The sequence below is a fragment of the Lissotriton vulgaris genome, chromosome 8, assembly GCF_964263255.1.
Source record: "Lissotriton vulgaris chromosome 8, aLisVul1.2, whole genome shotgun sequence".
NCBI classification, from domain to species: Eukaryota; Metazoa; Chordata; class Amphibia; order Caudata; family Salamandridae; genus Lissotriton; species Lissotriton vulgaris.
Genome location: NC_141696.1, coordinates 1307879591 through 1307902241, shown reverse-complemented (window position 1 = coordinate 1307902241; position 22651 = coordinate 1307879591).

Genomic DNA, 22651 nt, shown 5'->3' with positions numbered 1-22651 from the left:
CACCCCCCTGGAGTTAGAATAGTAATTAGTACCCCTACACCACCCAGAATTTATCCTACTGTTGCACCCCCAGGAGTTAGAATAGTAATTTATACACCTACACTATCCACCACTTACCCTGCTGTTGCACCCCCCAGGAGTTAGACTAGTAATTTTAACTCCTACACTATCCAGCACTTACCATAATGTTGCACCCCCTGGAGTTACAATAGTAATTAGTACCAGGACACTACTCAGAACTTAGCCTACTGTTGCTCCAGCATGGAGTTAGAATGGTAATTAGTACCCCTACACCATTCAACACTTAGCATACAGTTGCCCCCTCCCCTGGAGTTAGAATAGTAATTAGTACCCCTACACTATCCACCACTTACCCTACTGTTGCACCCCCCAGGAGGTAAAATAGTAATTTTAACTCCTACACTATCTAACACTTACCACACTGTTGCACCCCTGGAGTTACAATAGAAATTAGTACCCCTACACTATTCAGAACTTAGCCTAAGCACTTACCCTACTCTTGCTCCCCCCTGGAGTTAGATTAGTAATTTTTACCCCTACACTATCCAGCACTTAGTCTACTGTTGCACCCAAAAGGAGTTAGAATAGTAATTAGTACCCCTACACTATCAAGCACTTACCCTACTCTTGCTCCCCCCCTGGAGTTAGATAAGCATGGGTGAATTTTGCGAATCTGGCGTTCGTGAATTTGCGTATTTGCGAACTCGCAATCCGCAAAATCCGCGAATTCTCGCGAATTTTTTTTTGTGTGTTCGCAAGGGTTTCTGCGAGTTCGCAAGGGTTTTGTACCTGTTCGCAATTGCAAACTTACTTGTCAGCTCGCAACGGTCGCGACTTTGTTGTTTCTACGTCTGGTTCATCATCACAGGTTCACAGCACCCTCTGTTTCACCACTGCCACCCTCTGATTCACCCATGCCACCCTCTGGTACATCACTGCCACCCTATGATTCATCACTGCAGATTATGGGGGGGAAAAGCAAGCACACCTGCCCTGCTTCAACTGACATGAATTAATTTGGGGTTGATTAATGTGTCACTGAATTTAAACTTCCTGTCTGGCACCTGCTTCCTTATCTGTAATGTGCTTTCTTTTGCAGTGCAATTTTTTTTCCCAGGACCTTTGTGGCCTACTTGTAGCTATTCTATGAGCCTGCTGTGAGGGTCAAAGCAGGGTCAAAGAATAGTTGCAAGTAGGCAACTGAACTCTGGAGGGGCCCCTCAGGAAGCACTACAGGGAATGGTTACTAATGATGACTTTGAACTTTTGCACCTGTTGAGTGCTTTCAGTTTTGCAAAACTCGTTTTTCTGCAGAACAGCAACTGTAATGCCCCAAACAAACGTAGGCAACTGAACTCTGGAGGAGCCCCTCAGGAAGCACTACAGGGAATGGTTACTAATGATGAGTGAACTTTTGCACCTGCTGAGTGCTTTCAGTTTTGCAAAACTTGTTTTTCTGCAGAACAGCAACTGTAATGCCCCAAACAAACTTACTTGTGAAAGTTGATTTCTAATCCAAAAGTGATCCAAAGAAAGTCAAAAAGGCCTCAAATCCAAAAAAGTGCAGGCGAAAGTCAACCTGAGGAGTTATTCTGATAAACATCATCATTTTCCGAAGGTTTATGCTGCTTGCTGGTGGATTTCTTGGGCAGAATTGCAAATTTTGTAATTTCGCCAGTGCGAGATTGTTGCTGCCCGCCGCATCTACATGTTCGCAATTGCGAACTTGCGCGATGCTTTGCCAAACTCCTGCGGGATCCCGCAGCAAGATCCAAAATGGCGAAGCACTCGCAAAATATCGAGAAAAACAACTCGACAAACGCTGAATGACTGTAAGGGATCGCCGCGCGCCGCAATATTGTATCACCAAGCAAAAAAATCAGCTGCGTGCGAATTTTCGGTAAATTTGCGAGAGTTCGCGGATTGCGAATTTACCGAAAATCCGCAAAATCCGAGAGCGGAACGGATTTTCCGCCCATGCTTAGAGTTAGATTAGTAATTGGTACCCCTACACTATCCAGCACTTACGGTACTGTTGCATCCTCCTGGAGTTAGAATAGTAATTAGTACCCCTACACTATTCAGCACTTAGCCTACTGTTGCTCCCCCCTGGAGTTAGACTATTAATTAGTACCCCTACACTATCCGCCACTTACCCTACTGTTGCTCCCTCCCAGGAGGTAGAATAGTAATTTTAACTCCCACACTATACAGCACTTACCATAATGTTGCACCCCCCCTGGAGTTACAATAGTAATTAGTACCCGTACACTATTCTGAACGTAGCCTACTGTTGCTCCACCATGAAGTTAGAACAGTAATTAGAACCCCTACACCCCTAAACTATCCAGCACTTACCCTACTGTTACAAACAACTGGAGTTAGAATAGTAATTTTCACCCCAACACTCTCCAGCACTTACCCTACTCTTGCTCCCCCATGGAGTTAGTTAAGTAATTAGTACCCTTACACTATCCAGCACATACCCTACTGTTGCACCCCCCTGGAGTTAGAATAGTAATTAGTACCCCTACACTATCCAGAACTTACCCTACTGTTGCACCCCCAGGAGATAGAATAGTAATTAATACACCTACACTATCCACCACTTACCCTACTGTTGCACCCCCCTGGAGTTAGAATAGTAATTTTAACTACTGCACTATCCAGCACTCACCATAGTGTTGCACCCCCTGGTGTTAGAATAGTAATTAGTACCCCTACAATATCCAGCACTTACCCTACTGTTGCACTCTCCTGGAGTTAGAATAGTAATTTTAAATTCTACACTATCCATCACTTGCCCTACTATTGCACCCCCCTGGAGTTAGAATATAAATTAGTACCCCTACACTATCCAGCACTTACCCTACTGTTGCAGCCTCCTGGAGTTAGAATAGTAATTAGTAACCCTACACTCTCCAGCACTTACCCTACTCTTGAACCCCCTGGAGTTAGAATAGTTTTTTTACCTCCTACACTATAAAGCACTTCCCCTACTCTTGCATCCCCCTGGAGTTAGAATAGTAATTAGTACCCCTACATTTTCCAGCACTTACCCTACTGTAGAACCCCCTTGGAGTTACAATATTAATTATTACCTCTACACTATCCTACACTTACCCTACTGTTGCACCCCCGGTGTTAGGAATGTAATTTTAATCCCTACACTATCCAGTACTTACACTACTGTTAAACCATCAAGGACTTAAAAAAGTAATTCAAACAGCTACATTATTCTACACTTACACTATAATACCAGTAATTTAGTGCATGACAAATTATATGAATTGGATAGTTTTAAATTACAAATTTATTGTGAAAAACTTTAAAATATGTAGTTTAATTAGAAAAATATAATAAGGCACTAATTATTCAGTTTTGTTTTCTTTAAATAAAAATGTTTTTGAAACATATATTAATTCTTTGCAGATTAAAAGCTCTTTAATTTCTATTTTAAAATCAATAATGTAAAAAAAAAATTTTTATAAAAAAAGTTGAACACATAACATGCTTTTTATTCCTCAAATATGTTTGGTTAAATTAAAAAATGATTCAATTTATTTTTAATATTTTTGATATGTATTAATGATATATTTTCCCATATATTAACATTGATGTTAACTGGGAAAATGTCCTTAATTTATTTCTACAGTACCTTCATTCCTGTACATTTTTGCTGCATTGCGGGACAGAATACAAGCCTATTGGAACAGCTAAAAGGTAAGAAATGTAATTAAACAAATTTAACCTGTAAAAAAAGATTTAGTTTTAATTTAAAATGTATTTAACTATTGAGTACAAAATCATATGTATATGCGTTTTGCTTTTTTTTATTTCCAATTTTTAAACATAACCGTCATTAATATTGAAATTAAATTTTGCAATATGTACAGAATGCTTTATTTTAATTTATTTAGATATAATTATTTACACTTAGGTATACTTTAAGTAGAAAGTAATTGTTCATTTTTCTTTTTTGTGGCTCCAGGTGATGTAGACGCGTAAACGTGAAACTTGAAGACAGCCAATTTGAGGATCTTCGCCGGACAGAGCAGAAGCAAGGGAGACCTGCGTTCAGGTAAGATACTTTTAAAAACTTAAAAACTATAGTGCATGAGTGACATTAATTGCAAGGAGAGACTAAGGAGGTTGATAGATGTTATAAATGTGTTTTATGTGTTTCACTTAATTTTTCACCAACCATGTTGATAGTGTATGCCCACGTCGGGTCACATGTTTACCTATCACAAATGTGAAAGTTAAAGAAATAGGCTCTAGAAAGGTTATCTATTTGTTATCAATCATATTCTTTTATAAAAATGTAAAAAATGTATGATTCTTTCAATGCCTTTAAAGGAAAAGATCGATTTTTGTCACTTGGATTGTTTTTGGATACCAGATGGACATTGTGGATTTTTTTGGATGGGTACATTGCTTTTTTGGATTATTTTTTCCTTACTTTGGTTTATGGTGTTTGAAACTTCGGAATTTTTGCAAAACATTAAAGAACTTTTGTTATCTGGAAACTTTGGGATTTACATCAAATCGAAGATGGAGAAGAATTACTTATGGATCAGCTTGGGAGCTGTCTCCCTGCAGAAGCCGCCTTTTAGCCCCGACGCCGGCACTGGTACCCGGAGCATAAAGGAGGAGAGGCCGCTCCTGAGGGAGGGGCAAGGAACAAGACATGAGCGTGGCCACCGATAGAGGCAGCTGCGAAGTAAGAGCCCGGGGGGTTGTCTAGGCAGACCCGACTAGGTCCGATCTAGCCCACGGCACCCCCTGAGTGCTCCGCTCGTGTCTAGCCCCTTGCGCTCTTGTGCGCCTACTTGTAGTTCCCTCACAGCCTTTTTGCCAGCAGCTGCAAGGGGGGCATAGTTAACATCCATTGCCAACCTTCATAACCAAGCCCTCTACCCACCACCTAGGAAGCCTACAGGAAGCTCTCAGGTAGCTAGCAAACAGTCAATAGCCCAACGGAGGGTATAAGCAGCCAATCAGCACAACAGGATCCGCAATCACTATTACACCAATCAAACCGACATTTAAGGGTGATATTGTACATGCAACAACATAAGAAATATAATATAAGAATTATAATAAGAATCATCAAGGGCAGCAAGGTCGGCCAAGGTTCAACAACCCCAATAAGCCTGACAAGCCCGACAAGTCATAAGCCACAAACCTACCAATTTAACTGTACATCTTCTTGCCGTTAACTGACCAGAGCACAAATTTAACTATTTAAACAACAACGAGAATGCATTCAGGAACAAAACGGCAAGCACCATCGAATAAAGCCCCACGCAGCAAAAAAACGAAAAAATCTAACCCAGACAAGTCCCTTCAAGAAACTCCCTCCCCAGTTGCAGTCCGGAAGGGAGGTGGGTCAGAAGCCCAGGGGGCAAGCGAGACGGAAAGACCAGTTCAGACACCCGACAAACCCGGACCAACTACAGGAAAACAGCAGAAGATTAATAAATTCTTCTTTCTGAAAGACCCGGTATCCGCACTCTTTACAACAACAAGGGAGGCACTGAACCTACCGAGCCCCATTCAGCCCAACCAGTCAAAACCACCAAGTCAGTCGGGAAGTTTAAATCTGGGCAAGTCGGCAGAAGAACAAACACAAATACCTGATAACTCTACAACAGTTCTATTCGCTTTACCTTCGGAACAATTGAACAATCAATACTTTAAAAAAATGGAAATCGTGCAGGCTCTGGTTCACAAATCTAATCAATCACTGATTTAAATTGAGCCGAAACTAAACCGACTTGAGGAAGAGAAACAACAACTAAGGAAGCCAGATATGAAGAGCGAACAACAAACCTCACTGATCTCCTCAATATCCCCAGGAAAAGATTCTCTGGAGAATATTTTTAACAACTCCAAAAACAAGATCAGTTTGGGGGACAGCAGCTACAACAACCCTTGTAAAAAGCAACAAAAAGATACATCCTTAGGAGGAACCAAAGAACAAACAAAACAGAGGCTAGAAGGGGTGGATGACTGGCTACATCCCCTCCCAATGCCTAGCGATTTAAACTCGGCCAAAACCACAACAAGACCAGTACTAAGTACATTTCCGCAAGGGCTTAACCCAGTTCAGGATCTAACTTTTAAGGAGCCAAGGCTGAGCCCAGTTGCGTCCACGCCACACAATTTAATGGAAAACAGTGGCAATCACAGAATTCTGATAGATGACAGCTTTAACTGCGGAGGTAAAGTAACTAAAGGAATCATGCAGACGCCAATTTCAATTTCGTCAGCAGGCACTACTACACATTTGGACGACCCAAAAGGGAGTATAGGCAGTCTAGAACCTAATGTGCACTGGGGAAAAGCACTAATCAGCACCCTGGACCAGGCCATAAAGGCGCTTAACTACCAGTCCGACAAAATGGAGGTTCAAATTGACCTCATAAATGTTATTGCAGAGCACATCACGCATATCAGCTCCAAGACCGATTCAATAATATCTTTATTGGCAAACAAAGGAAACCTGGACGATCTCCCAAAAAAGGTGTCAACTGATAAAGGAACCATTGACCAACTTCCAAGAAAATTTAAACAAAGTACTTGCGATTGTGGGAGCATCATTTAGAAACCTGCGTCTCTCCCAGAAATATTAAAAGATATTCTCGGAGCAGTAAAAACAGGGAACAAGCGGATGGTCAAACAAGACTCACCAGAAAAAAAACACAGCAAGGATAAATTAAATGCCCCAATCGTCCAAACTAAACCAAAACACAGTAGAGAGGGAGACGGGGAACCTAATCTAGAGTACCACACAAAGGACCAGACAAAGGAATCCGTAAATCCGGAAACCCAAGCAACCAAACGTCCGGGCAACTTTGGCCTTCAGCCCCAAGATAAACTAACAAAAAGGCAAAGGAAACGCGCAAGAAAGGCAAGGCCCAAATCAAAAGGTAATCAACCGTTTGCTACGGAGAATCTCTTCATAATACCCAAGAAGGACCCGAGACAAGATCAAGTAACACCAAACAGTTCATCAAACACTTCTACCAACAAGCCGGAAGATCAAGAATCCGACCGGGTAAGCTTTTCGTTTGAGAAACCGACAACGTGGGAACAGTTCCACAAACCAGACCTAACAACTCTCGAAGGGCCGATTTAGTGCCTGCAACCACCCACTGCTCGAACCAACCTAAAGAGGTTAAATAAGCAAGCATCAACAACAACGGTGGAACACCACCGAACGAAGCCTTCGGCAAAATCTTCTCCCCTATTAGGAGATTCAATTATAGCCATAGAGGGCAGCTTGCCCCAGAAGAACTGTACAACCCAGTCACTATTAGAAAGTGCCTGCAGAACACCGAACCACAACTTGAAACAGCGATCCCAGGAAGAAAATCCCGTTCAGTCAGAGAAAGACTTGATCCCAATAAAGATCATAAAAAACGGAAATGACAGGCAATGTATAAAACAAAGCAAAACTTGTGAACAGGTGGGAATTAACTTAAAAACAATAGGAGGACACGAACCGATCAGGAATATCACCCCTATTAAAATCATAAAAAACAGACAAGACCGGCAATGCATAGCCCTAAGCAAAAACCAAGACCAAGTAAAAAATAATCAAATCTTAAAAAGAGGACAGGCACTCACCAGGGACACTAGGGAAGAGGGCCACACTGGACAGGTGGCACCTAAAATCAAACCTAGCCCAGCAAGTGGAATCAAACCTCCCGAACCCGCCTCCCAAGGAAAACAAAAAACCTCCATAGACGAAATCGAACCAATTCTGTCATTTATACCAGAATACGTAACTAAGGGCAGGCAGGACCCACTAAACAGAGGGAACTTAATAAAACTAATCAACGTAATTCCATAGCTAAGGGGCACAGCTTCTCAAGACTTGGTAGCAGTTGAGTTCCGTCAAAATAAAGATAACCCAGATATTGAAGACTCAGTGATTACCTGGGCCTCTAAGGAGATAGCCGCCATGATCTTTGCCAACAGAGGATCATTTGAGTGTTGGGGAATAACCCTTATACAACACATGTGGCCTAGATATCCATACCCCTTTCAAAAAGTATACTCAACTCAAGAGGGGAGGATCCAACAAGTTGTAAGCAGTCATCATGCCTCCAGGGTGCCCTATCAGCCTCACAGGAGAAAACCCTTGGAATAACAAACATCAATCCAAACCAGGCACAAAAAGGAGGGCCTCCTAGCATCAACAAGGACTGGTCATGGATTTCGTAAGATCCTAAGCCAAAAGAGTACCTAAAACAGATGTAACATTAGCCCCAGACATAAATATCCAAGACAAAAGCATGGACAGAAATCACTTCGTTAAAATTAACATGTGCACCTGGAACACCCACGGATTTAGCAGCATGGATCAGGACCACGAGACACAATCTTTCTTTCAAAACCACAATATCATTCTGCTACAAGAGACCTGGAACTTGTCACACCCCGCAATCCCGGGTTTATCAGAACACCATATACTTGCAGAGAGCTCGTCAAATTATGGATATCCTTGTGGAGGGCTATCGACGTATGTCTCACAGAAATTTAATTGGCAAACTGAGAATCAGGACGTGGGGTTGAGTTGGGTCCAAGTAACAAAAATTACTAGAAAACCTCAGCAGCAACTTTTATTAATAAATGTTTACATTCACCCAGATCGTTCATCTAAAAAAGAGAAAATTAACACACTTGTCAAACTCATCAAAGCTTTCCAGAAATCAAACTCCCAAAGCCCGTTGATAATATCAGGGGATTTCAATTCTAACCTAATGAGCAACGGGACATTCTCTCACAATCTGAAGACAAAATCACGAGACGGGAACAATCCGTTCTCATTGAGAAAACTACAAACACTGGGCCTAACAATTTTAAAAACTACGAAAATGGGAACTCCAACGTCAGTACCAACATATAGGAGCGGCAAGGTCATGTCAACTATTGACTTTACAATAATCAGTGACAATTCACTAGATGCCATTGAAGACTATAAGATAGTCCAATGTATAGAAAGTGAAGGTACTAAACCTGGCAGATATTTAGCAGCCATCTGCAACCCCAGAACACGGCCTATCCCTGCTGACGAGGGGTGATACCCCGAAACACGTGTCCAGGGATGGCGAAGAGAGCAAAGATAGCAGAAGATCGAAAGATGATGCATCGCGAACACGTTACCACATTAACCAGAGTCCTTAGGGGCGACACCGCCGGTGTGTGAGTAGTGTGCGACCCCACCCCCATTTGTAACATTAAAGCTCCCTTGAGCACTTGGCTGACGAGCCTGGGATCCCGCACCTACGCGCCTGAGTGGTACTAAACCTGGCAGATATTTGGCAGCCATCGGCAACCCCAGAACATGGCCTATCCCTGCTGACGAGGGGTGATACCCCGAAACACATGTCCAGGGATGGCGAAGACATCGAAGATAGCAGAAGATCGAAAGATGATGCATCGCGAACACGTTACTACATTAACCAGAGTCCTTAGGGGCGACACCGCCGGTGTGTGAGTAGTGTGCGACCCCACCCCCATTTGTAACATTAAAGCTCCCTTGAGCAGTTGGCTGACGAGCCTGGGATCCCACACCTACGCGCCTGAGTGGTACTAAACCTGGCAGATATTTGGTAGCCATCGGCAACCCTAGAACACGGCCTATCCCTGCTGACGAGGGGTGATACCCCGCAACACGTGTCCAGGGATGGCGAAGACAGCGAAGATAGCAGAAGATTGAAAGATGATGCATCGCGAACACGTTACTACATTAACCAGGGTCCTTAGGGGTGACACCGCCGGTGTGTGAGTAGTGTGCGACCCCACCCCCATTTGTAACATTGAAGCTCCCTTGAGCAGTTGGCTGACGAGCCTGGGATCCCTCACCTACGCGCCTGAGTGGTACTAAACCTGGCAGATATTTGGCAGCCATCGGCAACCCCAGAACACGGCCTATCCCTGCTGACGAGGGGTGATACCCCGAAACACGTGTCCAGGGACGGCGAAGACAGTGAAGATAGCAGAAGATCGAAAGATGATGCATCGCGAACACGTTACTACATTAACCAGAGTCCTTAGGGGCAACACCGCCGGTGTGTGAGTAGTGTGCGACCCCACCCCCATGTATAGAAAGTGACCACTTTCCCCAAATCACACGAATTAACATCGGGGTTACCTCGTCCGAAAAGTTAATCTCCCTGTCTCAACAACCCGAGAAGTTTCACTTGCGAATAATAAGATGGAGAGGCCGAGAAACGAAAGCTATCCAAGAAACAGCAATCAATTTTATGATAAAATACGAACAACAGCAAGACGGAAACCACGTAAAGAATTGGGAAAAACTGTTAGAGGCCTTGACCCACAAGCACTCCACCCCTCCCGCTCCACAAAACGGGACTAAAGTTCTGAGAGAACCTTGGTTTAACCAAGATTTAAGGCAAGAAAAGAGCAAAATAGCCCGGGAGCAACGGAAGGAACTAAGGAACAAAAATAAGGGAATTAAATCAAATTGCAACCTCATTAGGAGTATGAGAAGAAAATACCACAAAATGGTGTGGATGGCAAAGGACAAATACAAAGAAGCAGTGTGGGTAAAATTGCTATTCGCAAGCAAAAAACAAAATACTCGGGACTTCTGGGGCATCATTAATAAATTAACAACGGCGAAGTAATGTCACGGGACCTACGGAATTAACAACCGTGGTTGGTAAGACCATGTAAAGAACCTTTACTTAAAAAGAGAACCCCCCCAACCGATAAGACTCAAGGCTTAAAAAGAGAAACCGAATCCAGCTACCTGGTAGGATTATTGGATATGGTAACAATCCCCACCGATTCAGACAGTGAAAAACGGGCGAATAACCAGCTAACAACCATCTCCAGCGAAAGCGTAAAAAGGGTTATACAAAAACTCAAACCCGAGGGTGCACCAGGACCAAATGGTCTTCCCATCGCCGTATGAGGATTTTTGGGTTAAACATCTAACAGCTCTGTTTAACCAAGATTCAACCGAAACCAGATGTCAACATCATGGAAAGGAAACATCATTCACCCGATTTTTAAAAAAGGTGACAGAAGATTCCCGGGGAACAGAAATGGGTTTTCAAATTGAGGACAGACAGACATGGACTGAATGATGACATACCCTGGTTCAACCTATCTTGAGGGTATATACAGGGATTGGCATGTTCTGCTCCGATAAGGTTAGGTTGACTGTATTCCTTCATGTCTGCAGTAATATGACTCGATATACTTGTGGTCATCTGATTTCTCTACAATGAAATGAGGAAGTTATATCTACTTTATGTAGGAACCCCAATTAATATTTGTGTTCTGACTGACTATAATTGAGTTTTCTGGAATTTCTCTCACTTTGCACGGCTAAATTCATATTGAATGCATTTCCACACAGGGGAAGACAGGCTACGACCTACTCAAATCAGACGTATGACGTTATTTGATAGTTCTTTATATGCTCTTGCGAGATTACGCGATGTAAATAAACATCAATTCATCAGCTTGTCTTTTTCCTCTGGGTCTGCAATCTGAATACACATAGCGTCGCATGAATCACCCTTCGTGTTTGCTGTTGCAATAAACACAGTGACCCGGGCAAACACCCTTCTCACATGGCTCATAAGACCGCGGCGTGTCCTTTGAACTACACGCATCTAGCGTGTGACATCATTTTGTAGTTCTCTGTATTTGGGCTCGCGAGACTACGCGAGCGAGGTACATCGCGACCCTAGTTGATAGCGAGTCTGTATCGAGGTCCGAACCTAACTTACAATACTTAAAAACTTATAATCATCCATAATCACCAATTGATATGAGGCATTCTCCCCTACACAGTGTTTCCGTTTAGCCCCTCCTCTTTAGTTCATGGATTGGTGGTGAGAGAGAGGTCTGGATCACTGAAATAGGAGGGATGTTGAGAGCCCAGTGCCTCCCCCTGACTCAGTCACTGACCGAGACAACGACGGACAGGTAGGAACACAGCTCTAATGGGCCGGTTTGTACAACTTGGTTCTGCCTTGTCCATCTTCGTTAACTAACAGATGTAGGGAGTCTGGACAGTGATTATTAAGTGGGCCCTCTCTATCCCCCTTTTCTTCATCAAATTTCTAGATTAGATGTGTGTATGTGGTTAATCTTGCTGTACCACTTTTTCATAAAACATGGTAAATTTTAATGCTACAGTTAATGCTAGAGTGGCTGTGAGGATTTTTTAGGGACTGTTTGCTATATGCTAGTTATTTCTGCGTGCAGAATACCATGTGGCCCCTTGGATTATAAATGGACAGAGCAGATCAGAGACTAGTATCTCTGCCCATGGGAATCATGGGGTCGGTTCTTGTTCTTGCAGAGCGGGGTCTCACACATCCTGAGCGAGGTCCAGGAAGAGGTGAGGTCTACTCCCCGGACACACTGGGTGAGTGATTAATTTGTATACATTTGCGAACTATGTATGATTCTAACAGACCAGGGTAGCTGAGTGGGGCTCACTTGACTGTTTGTCTTCAACAGATACTACTAAGACACCAGGTGCCGGAAAGAGGATCCTAGACAGCTGAAGGAATATTATATCCTTTACGTTTGTTGACTCACTTGTGTGTTTTTTATATTGTTTTTCACACATTTACTCACCTATAGGCAATAGCAATAAGATAGAACAGACGCCCTGAAGAAAGCCTTGGTCATTTACCTTTATAGGCTGAAACATGTTCGCCCTCTCGCAGCTATTTGTGTGTACTGCGATTATTGTGATGCACTGTTCTTGTTTTTAACCGGAAGGGACTTACGTTTATTAAATAGGTTTCTGTTAAGTTCCCTATCCTTTTTTAATCACCACCTATATTATTATTTCTTGCACTGCACCCTCCCATCATATCAACACCATGTGGTATAACCGAGTGATTATGGGTCGTCACCCCAAACCGACCATCAGGATATGCTGGCTGTCTCAATGATCAAGAGACACAATACCCCGGTAGGATTACCAAATGAGAATATTGATCGATACAAGACATTGATGGGAATCCTCAGTAAGGTTGACTGACAATCGCTGGTGTGTCGCATTTTGGTGATATGGTCTGTTAGTTAAAATTTGTTCTTCCTATGCACTTGAGGAGGCACAGGGACAACTCCAATAAATCACCAAAGGATTTCTAGTTTAGTTTGTTGGTTGTATTTGAAGAAATGATTATGCCTGCCTTCTCAAATCATATTCCAATTCATAAAAAATACACATTTGCTAGAAAATGGGCAGTTGCCCAAGCACCTGCATTATATAAAAATCATGTAGGATGGGATGAGGATTCTCCTCACCATAAAATCCAGTTAAAAAATCAACCTACTGCACAAAGGCAGTATCCTGTTAAGCAAGAAGCTAAAAAACAAGTCAGAGAGATCTTAGATCAACTTGAATATCAGGGGGTGATCGAAACATGCACCTCACAAATGAACAATCCTTTGTTTCGTGTCTCCAAGCCAGACGATTCATATCGTCTAGTTTTGGACTACAGACACCTAAACTCCTGCTGTAAAACCTTTGCAGTACAAAACTCACACAGTGCAGCACTAATGAATAACATCGTGCGCAAAAAATAGAAAACCACATTCGATATTTCAAATGGTTTCTTCTGTCAAAAGATAGCACCAGAAAACAGATATTTGACCGCTTTCTCAAGCATGAGGACCCAAAAGCAATTTTGTCGTCTCCCACAGGGATTCAAGAATAGCCCAGGATGATTATTTTCAGCCAGGGTAACAGAGTTACTACAAATGTATGATGATGAGCCATTATCTTATGTCGATGATATCTATCTTACAGACGATCACCTGGAGACACACTTGAAAACCATCATACTTGGGTTCGCATCTGAAGGGTACAAATTTAACTTTAAAAAGTCACGAATTGCCCACCTAACAGTCCTGTTTTTAGGATATGAATTATCAAGTGAAGGCAAAAGCCTAGCAGACAACTTCTTAGAGAAGTGTGCAGTACTGCAAACTCCAAAAACGCTGAAAAACTTACAATCAATTCTAGGTTTCCTGAATTTCGGAATAACTTACATTCTAAATTATGCAGAGAGGGTTAAACCTCTCTACGAATTATTAAAACCTGATTTCAAACCAATTAATTGGACTCAAAAACACACAGAAATTTTAAGATCATTACAGACAGACATGTTAACTTAAACAAAACTGCAAACACGCGCAAATGAACGCAACCTTGTAATCCGAGTCATCCCAGGAAGATGCGGATTCACAAACCTAACCTCTAATGAGGGAGAAACGGTATCAATAGCTTATAAATCACACTTGTACACACAAGCTGAAATGAAATTCAGTTCTACTGAATTTTATTTAACTGCGGTTCAAACTGCTGTAGCAAAAGAAAGAGCCCTAGCCCAAGGCAAGAGCATATCTGTTTTAACAGCAGTATCAGCCCTGGAGGCAGTAACAAGACCACGCATTCCGAATGCTGTGGCATTAGATCCAAAATGGATACAATGGGAAAATTCTCTTGCTACAGAAAACGTGAAACACGCATTTGATTCAAAAATGAAAAAACTAGAAGATCTGGAATACGAACATGAATATCCTCTGTCAATCGAAATAAATTCTGTCTCTCGAACAGTACACCTGTGTAATCTACAAGGACAGATTTGCACAACACTGCGTTGTGGAAAAACAAATTTACAATGCCGTGTGCGCGATTGTTAAACGTCGCTGGCGCTTAGGTAAATTCAGACCGATGGTCACTAAAACTGAATGAATCAGAAAATGTACAGCTCAGCGAGCTGAACTACGAACTTTAAAGATGGCGCTTGAAAATGCCGATCGCGAATTCCGCACACTAATAGTGTGCGATTCGCATTACTGCGTCGAATCTTACAATAATTCCATGCAGACCTGGATTAAAAATGGTTACAAAGATGAGACAGGTGGCACAATAAAATATAAAAAACTATGGGAACAAGTAGTTCTTTTGGAGAAAGAACTACAAAAGACTCACGTGATACATACGCAGAGTCTTCAACGTGATGGCGTTCACGTTGCAGGGTATTCATTGGCCAACAGAGCCATGGCGGCAGCAGTTCAATCGGCTTCCGTGGTGGTGTAGCTTGGGACAAAACTGACTATGAAATATATGGCCTGGTTGAGCTCTTGAAATATCCACATCAATTCAAGATTTCTTTAAGTGACTTTGTATCACGTAGTACTTTCTCTGATGATTGGGACTTTGAAAATATTAATAATATGATGTCAGATTTAGAAATGTCAGCAAAATATACAGAACATGATTATTTACAGGGTTCTTCAAATTATGAAGAAATGTATTGCTTCAATCACTTTGGGCATCATTATTTGCATACATCTGCTAAACCTAGAAATGTTTTCAATTATAATCAGTGGGAACATTGTCCAACTCCGCCAAAAGGCAGTTCAAAAACATTTTATGAGAAATTCCCATACTTCTCAGGGTTTAACATCACTGATCCAGAAATGTTTTATTTTAAAATTGTGAATAAGACAGGAGTGAAAAACATGTTGACAAATACTAAATTGATTTATTCTGAAAAGCTTTATGAAAAAATGTCTACATTTGGTTTTGAATTTTGGAGAAAAAAAACATTGAGACAAAAACTGTCTGGGGTACAAAAGAATGGCAGGTACAAGGTTTAGAATCATTATTTAGAACCTGCATGATCCCAGAACAAATAATGTTCCTGAATGACACCATTCAGCAAACAACCTGTCTTGGCCTAGCTAAGATAAAAGATTTAAACAACCCGTCTATACCAGAGCCTATGCCTGATAGAAACACCACTACAGATGAGGGGTTAGACGTGTCTTATATTTTACAACAAAACAGAACTATTCCTGATTGGAAAAAATGGCTGATCTGGCCCACATACACTAATAACTGACAAGATAGATTCCTGAACAAAATACAGGGGTTCAAACAGAATAGGCCACACCCAAGATATTCCCAGAGACAACATCCAGGGATAATAACAACATACAGTGTAGGAAAACTTTGCCTAGAATGGCTACAGAAATCCACACTACCTGAAATTAGGCAACACTTGACTTTACTTAAAGAAGGCGCTGACTTGCGAGATTTCTTACTGGGACCTCGCAAACAGCGTCAAAAACGTTTCATATACGCCGTTATATACGCAGCTTACAATGAAGCTTAGAAAATAACACAAATTGAAACTGAAGAAAAAAAAAGAGAAAATGATCGGATTAATTTGGAAAAATCACTTTCTGTAGTGGACAATGGGTTAACGACTCTGTCCTCCAGAATGTATTCACTGGACAGCATTGTATAATCTGCTATTGATATAATAGAACAGGATATGCTAATGTTACAACATGGCCAATCCCAATTACGTTCTATTGTACAGTTAGGCTGGTGTTACAAAATCTGCGTTCAGGCAACGTGCCATGGCGTCTAATCAACACAACGTCATTATTTTCTATCGTTAACCTTACTGATAGACAAATCTCTTTGGCACAAAGAGGGGCAGACTATATGGTGCTGAGCATTGAAAAACTAGAAAAATTGTCATTGCCAATGTCAGAACGACCGGTCATTGAATGGATAATACATGGCACCATTACAATCCCGATAACAACTTTTCAGTTTCAATACTGCCAACAGTATATACCAGCAGGCCTGTATGAAAGGTTGGGTAAAGGATACATCAAGTCAACCTGGAATTTGCCTTATACACATAGATGTTGGAGTGGGGGAAAGAAAGAAGTATTTCTTAGTTGAAACAAATGTAAAAATTCACTAAGCGGTACACTTCTGTGTCAAGGAATTAACTTGCATGGAGCCTGCGAAGGGTTATCAAACAACCTTTCATGTCACCTGCAAGGCACCCCTGCTACACAGATAGAGCCTTTTTTCAGACAGTTTTCCAACGGCAGCTATGTTGTAATAATGACCGCAGCTGTTGTGGCATGGTGCCAGGAAAAGCCTATCTTGTGAGCGTTACTTCCATGGTCACTTGTTGTATGCAAGTATTGTATCCAAACAGCAATCCAGACATGGAGGCGGCAATATGGCCTTCTTTGAATATCTCTTCTATACGAATTGATACTTTAAGCAGAATGAAGTCTATTCTTTTACAGACAACTGTGCCTTTAACCTCGTCCAAAGAGACGTATGATCTGCAAGTTGCAAGGACAGCAGCAGATATACATACCCTATTATCGACAAATTGCCCCGTGCATTTCGTAGAAATGTTAAGTCAGATCTTAAACATGTCTGATACCAGTGGCATCGCACATGTATTTAAAACAATTTTTTCACGACTGCTAACACCCTTCAAAGCAGTTCTTAGCATCTTACCGAATTTTGTGCATTCTGTATTCGGCGGCCTGCCTCTTCTTTTGGGATTCGTAGCAGGAATTTTATTTTTGTTCCTTCTGCTCCGATATGGCAAGCCAAGCCACAGACAAAACTCATGCTACAATGGAAGAAACGATCCTAGCAATACGATACCGAGAACGGATCACTAAAGTCCTCGGATTGGCCCGGCTAAGAGATCTGAATACTACCTGGTTTCTTTCATTCAGACCAATCTGACAAGATTGTATCTTACCTGTGCTTCGATGTTTGCTATGCGGAGAAGAATGTGTGTTGGACGTCTGTCTTACACTACCATCAGCAGTACCAATGGATATCGATGCTTTGCTTGGTTCGGTAACGGCTCATGCAACATGTTGTCCCCAGCGGCTACCTATTCTGATGACGGCATTCGTTGAGACTTCACCATTACGATTAGGTGGCGGCGAAGTACGAGATGAAAGTGGCACCACACAGGTACAACCTTCTGTGAGCATTGCTGATGTAGAAATCGATGATGGCAATGATTCTCACATATGCACTATTTTAGCTTTTTCGGATCTGGTCCAACTTTCACCTACTGTTGTAGACAAATTGTTTACCAGCCTATCTGAGCTAATGTTCTAATGTTCTCTCCTAACAACAAGAATAACTTTTGAAATAGCGAGCACACAGCGTTCCCTGAACTTTGAATTCGGCCTTCAGTTTTGATAAACAGAACTCTAAAAAACATTGGAACTATTTTTTCCTCCCTTCCCGAGAGCAAAATTATTTTTCTCCAATTCCCAAAATATTTAACCATTTTTGGCACACGGTACTCTGCTTATAGTAGAACTATTCTTAGAGAACAGAACTTCTATTTTTAGGAACGCTAGAGACAATATTTTGACTTAGCCTCTAGCACACGTACAGTATTGCATAAATATGTGATGAAATGGTCTCGACCTTCTCTTTGTATTAAGAGCTATTTCATAATTGTAATTTCACACAAATACCGCGCTGAACCACAAGCGCTCTGATAGCCAGTCAGCTCCTGAGGCACAGCCGGGAGCTGCAGTGAATCTTGTGTTGTTTTAAATTGTGTAATATTGAAATTTTGACTTTGTTTTTAAAAGCTTACTCACTTGTCTGCTGCACGATTACTGTGCAAAGGCACTCATCCTAGCGCAAAAACGAGCGCTGGGTAGGGCGTAATCGCCGGTTCCACTAGCTGGATCCCTCACGATAGGACGAGGACACGCCCACTCGAGGCCACGCCCTCTTCACCGCCCCTTTGCTACAAACATGTGCATGTGCCGGAAGCGCAGCGGAGGAGCGCAGCGGGCGCGACGAATGCGCGACGAAGGCGCGCATAATGCAAGCTCGTCTGCGCTCGTCCGCGGCCGGACGGGGCTAGGGGCACGTCTCCATGCCAAATTGACATCGTATTCTGCTGAGGAGCTTACTACTCTCCAGGGCCACTGGCCGCTTTCAGAGTCAGTCCGTAGCCACATCGCCTCACTAGGGCTCGCCCCTCCATCTTTGCCAACATCGGCTCCTCTGCCGGCATTGTTGCCGCTGTCCTCTCCTTTGCCTGATTCCCCTCCTCCCACTCCTTTATTATCTATTCTTTTCTTCAACACCAGGTCAGCAGTCAAACACCATCATGAGCTGTTTGTCCTGCTTGATTCTGAGAAGCCCGACTTACTGCTCCTGACCGAGACTCTTCCCTACCCGCACTTTTGGCTGCTCTCCCCCCTTCCTACGTTCCCCTACGCGCCGACCGCCCAGCGGGTAGGATAGGTGGTGGTGTGGCTTTAATTGCTCGGTCCGAATATAATTTTCTACTTCTTCCCTCCCCCCCTATTCCTTCAACTGAATTCCTTGTAGTTCGTTCTTTTTCCTTTTCCCCTCCAATTACTTGTCTTTTGATGTATCGTCCACCCCAGCCTTCGTCTTTGTTCCTGCCAGCATTTCAAGACCTATTGGCCACCCTGGCGGTCAACTATGCCTCTGTCTTGGTACTAGGCGATTTTAATTACTGGCCCTCGGACCCTTTAGAGTGCACTTCATCTAAACAATTCACTGAATCTCTCCTTTCCCTGAACTTTGTCCCCCACATATCCGTCCCCACACACTCTCATGGCCATATACTTGACCAGGTTTGGTCTCTTAACCTTTCTGTTTCCCCGGTGTCTGTATCTCCCTGTCCTTGGTCTGACCATGCCCTCATCTCTTTTTCCATCCTTCTCAACTCTGTCACTAAGGTTCCGCATGCCAAAAACACCTGGGCGCGGAACTGGAATCGAGTTGATCTTTCTTCACTGACCTCCCTGCTTCTGAACTCCTCTCCGACCCTCACTGGTCTATCATCCAATTCACAAGCCATCGCTATCAATACCTGGCTGGCTGGAGGCTGAGACTTGGTCGCTCCATTACGTTGTATCTCTATTCGACGACCCAAGGACTCCAACAGGTGGTTCAATGACGACCTAAAGGAACAAAAACTGACCGTACGGCAAGCTGAGAGGCAGTGGAGAAGAAATTACTGCCCCTTATTAAAAATTAATTATTCCTCAATATTAACTGAGTATAAAAAAGCCATTCTAGCTGCCAAAACCATCTATTTTTCCACAAAAATTCTGACAGCAGAAAATAAATCCAGGAAGATCTTTGGTATAGTCAACGACCTAGCCTATTCTAATAGAGCCTCACCCCAAATTCCTCCCACCCAGCCCCTGTGTGACCAATTAAACTCTTACTTTCTGGACAAGATTGCAACCATCAAGGCTAACATCCCCTCCCCCTCTTCTATTTTTGTTGATCCTTCCCCCCCCACTGTCCAGTGCCATCTTACCTCAATTCCCCCCCTCACTGAGGAAGTATTCTTGGAGATACTTCCTAAGGTCAAATCGGGTTCTCCGGCAGACATCTGTCCGGCGCGAATCCTACAACAGATCTACTCTACTTGTCCCCAGCCCCCAATTACTTTCCTCAATAGTTCCCTTACCCAGGGAGTTGTGATCCCCGCACTTAAATCAGCCACTATAGTGCCCATTTTAAAGAAGCCCGGCGCTGACCCGTCCATCTCAGCCAACTATCGCCCCATTTCCCTACTGCCCTTTCTGGGCAAGGTGCTTGAGCGCCATGTCACCTCGGTACTCAGCGCCCACGTAGAAGCAAATGGTGGCTTGGCATCCCGTCAGGCCGGCTTCCGCCCCAGGCACTCTACCGAATCCGTCGTGGTGTCGGTCCTGGACAACCTCAGGCAGGGCTTGGACCACAACAAACATCAGGCTCTGGTGCTCCTCGACCTCTCTGCCGCCTTTGACACGGTGGACCATACCATCTTGCTCTCACGTGTCAAGGCGGCGGGAATCGAGGGCTCAACCTTGGTCTGGCTATCGTCCTTCCTGAGGGACCGCACCCAGGCGGTCCGGCTGGGGGATTTCACGACTACTCCACTTCAAGTCACCTGTGGTGTTCCCCAGGGTTCCTCTCTTTCTCCCTTACTATTCAATCTTTACATCTTTCCTTTAATCTTTGCACTTCAGCAGCTGGAGGTCACCGTATATAATTATGCGGATTACCTCCAGCTCATCTTCAACCTCTCTTCTTCTCCCCTTTCTGTCTCCAATTTCCAGTCTACTATGATTTTCATCAGGGACTGGATGAACCACAACCATCTCAAGCTGAACCCGGACAAAACCGAGTTGGTTCTCACAGGTGGTTCTTCCAGTCCCTGGAACTCTCTCTTCTGGCCCTTTTCTTTTGGTCCTTTCCCCACTCCTTCCTCCACAGTTAAAACCCTGGGCGTCAAAATGAACAACCAACTCACTTTACACTCACAAATCAGTTCTGTTATTTCTTCCTGCTTCCTCACTCTCCGAACCATTCGCACTGTTTCCCGTTTTTTTTCCCCCCAGGCACTCAAACTGATCATGTCCGTGCTGGTGATTTCGCGGCTGGATTATGCCAACGCCCTATACAACGGCATCCCAGCATACAGCCTGCGGAAGCTCCAGATGGTTCAGAACCAAGCGGCTCGATTGGTGTACGGTCTCCCGCGTTTTCATCACTCAACACCCCTCCTTAAGGAGCTTCATTGGCTTCCTATCAAGGAACGCTCCCTTTTTAAAACCGGCTGTATGGTTTTCCAGGCTCGCCAGGGTACTGCCCCCGCTTTCATTTCTTCTCTGATTAACGAATATGTTCCTGTTAGAGAGCTCCGTTCATCTTCTAAATCCCTCCTGCAAATCCCACGTTTCAAACGTAAAAAGTGGGGAGGAGCCAACTTTTCAACTCTGGCTCCTACCTTTTGGAACTCCCTCCCCGACCACTTACGATTTGCTTCACACTACTCCTCCTTCCGTAAAGATCTAAAGACCTTTTTGTTTAAACAGGCCTTTTCCTTGTAACTTGTCCCGGCTATTTCTCTGCGTCAGACTTCCCCTGTCTCGAGTTGCTGGACCTATCTCTATAGCGCCAAGAAACCGTAGGGTGAACGCTGCACTTTACAAATGTTTTAAATTCAAATTCAAATTCAATTTGTGTGATGAAAAGGTCTCGACCTTCTCTTCTGTATTAAAAGTCATTTCATAAATGTAAATTTCGCAAATCATTCAGCCAACGTACCATATATACATTATCTGAATGTAACCTCTGCTTGAAAACGTACAGTATGATACTCATTTTTCGTGTACATACCATTTCAAATGCCTTTTATGTATTTTGGGGTGGGTTGGAAAACACATGCATCGTTATATGTTTAGTATTTAGTAATGATCGACATTATACGTGGAGTGGGTGTTGTAATCGGATCTAGGACCCTATTTAAATATTCCTGATTCATGCCCTTATGCGGTTATGACAAATCATATCCTTATAAAGGCATAAGAATCATATCCATATTTAGTCATAGCCAATGCAGTCCAAATACGACAAGGCTACTCCTGTGGACTCCTAGAAAGTACAACGCGTTCTTAAACAAACCAAGCCTCCAGCAGCCCGGGAATTCCCCCTGCGTCTGTTTTGATTTGTCCTAGAACTCCTGAGAGTCCTGAAAGAACTGCAAGTTCTTAGTGACGTCTTATGTCCAACCTTACGTCAAACTTGGCACCTTCCAGGTATAAATATACCAGCATTTGCCTTAAGCAAACACACAGTGGTTTGGAGCAGATCGGCTATCTACTTATCCGAAGCCCAGCTGATGCGAGACTCTCCCATTGACGGACTGAGAGAGACGCTGTCTTTTCTCCTGCTGAGAAAATACAGCTCCAGTGTTTCCAG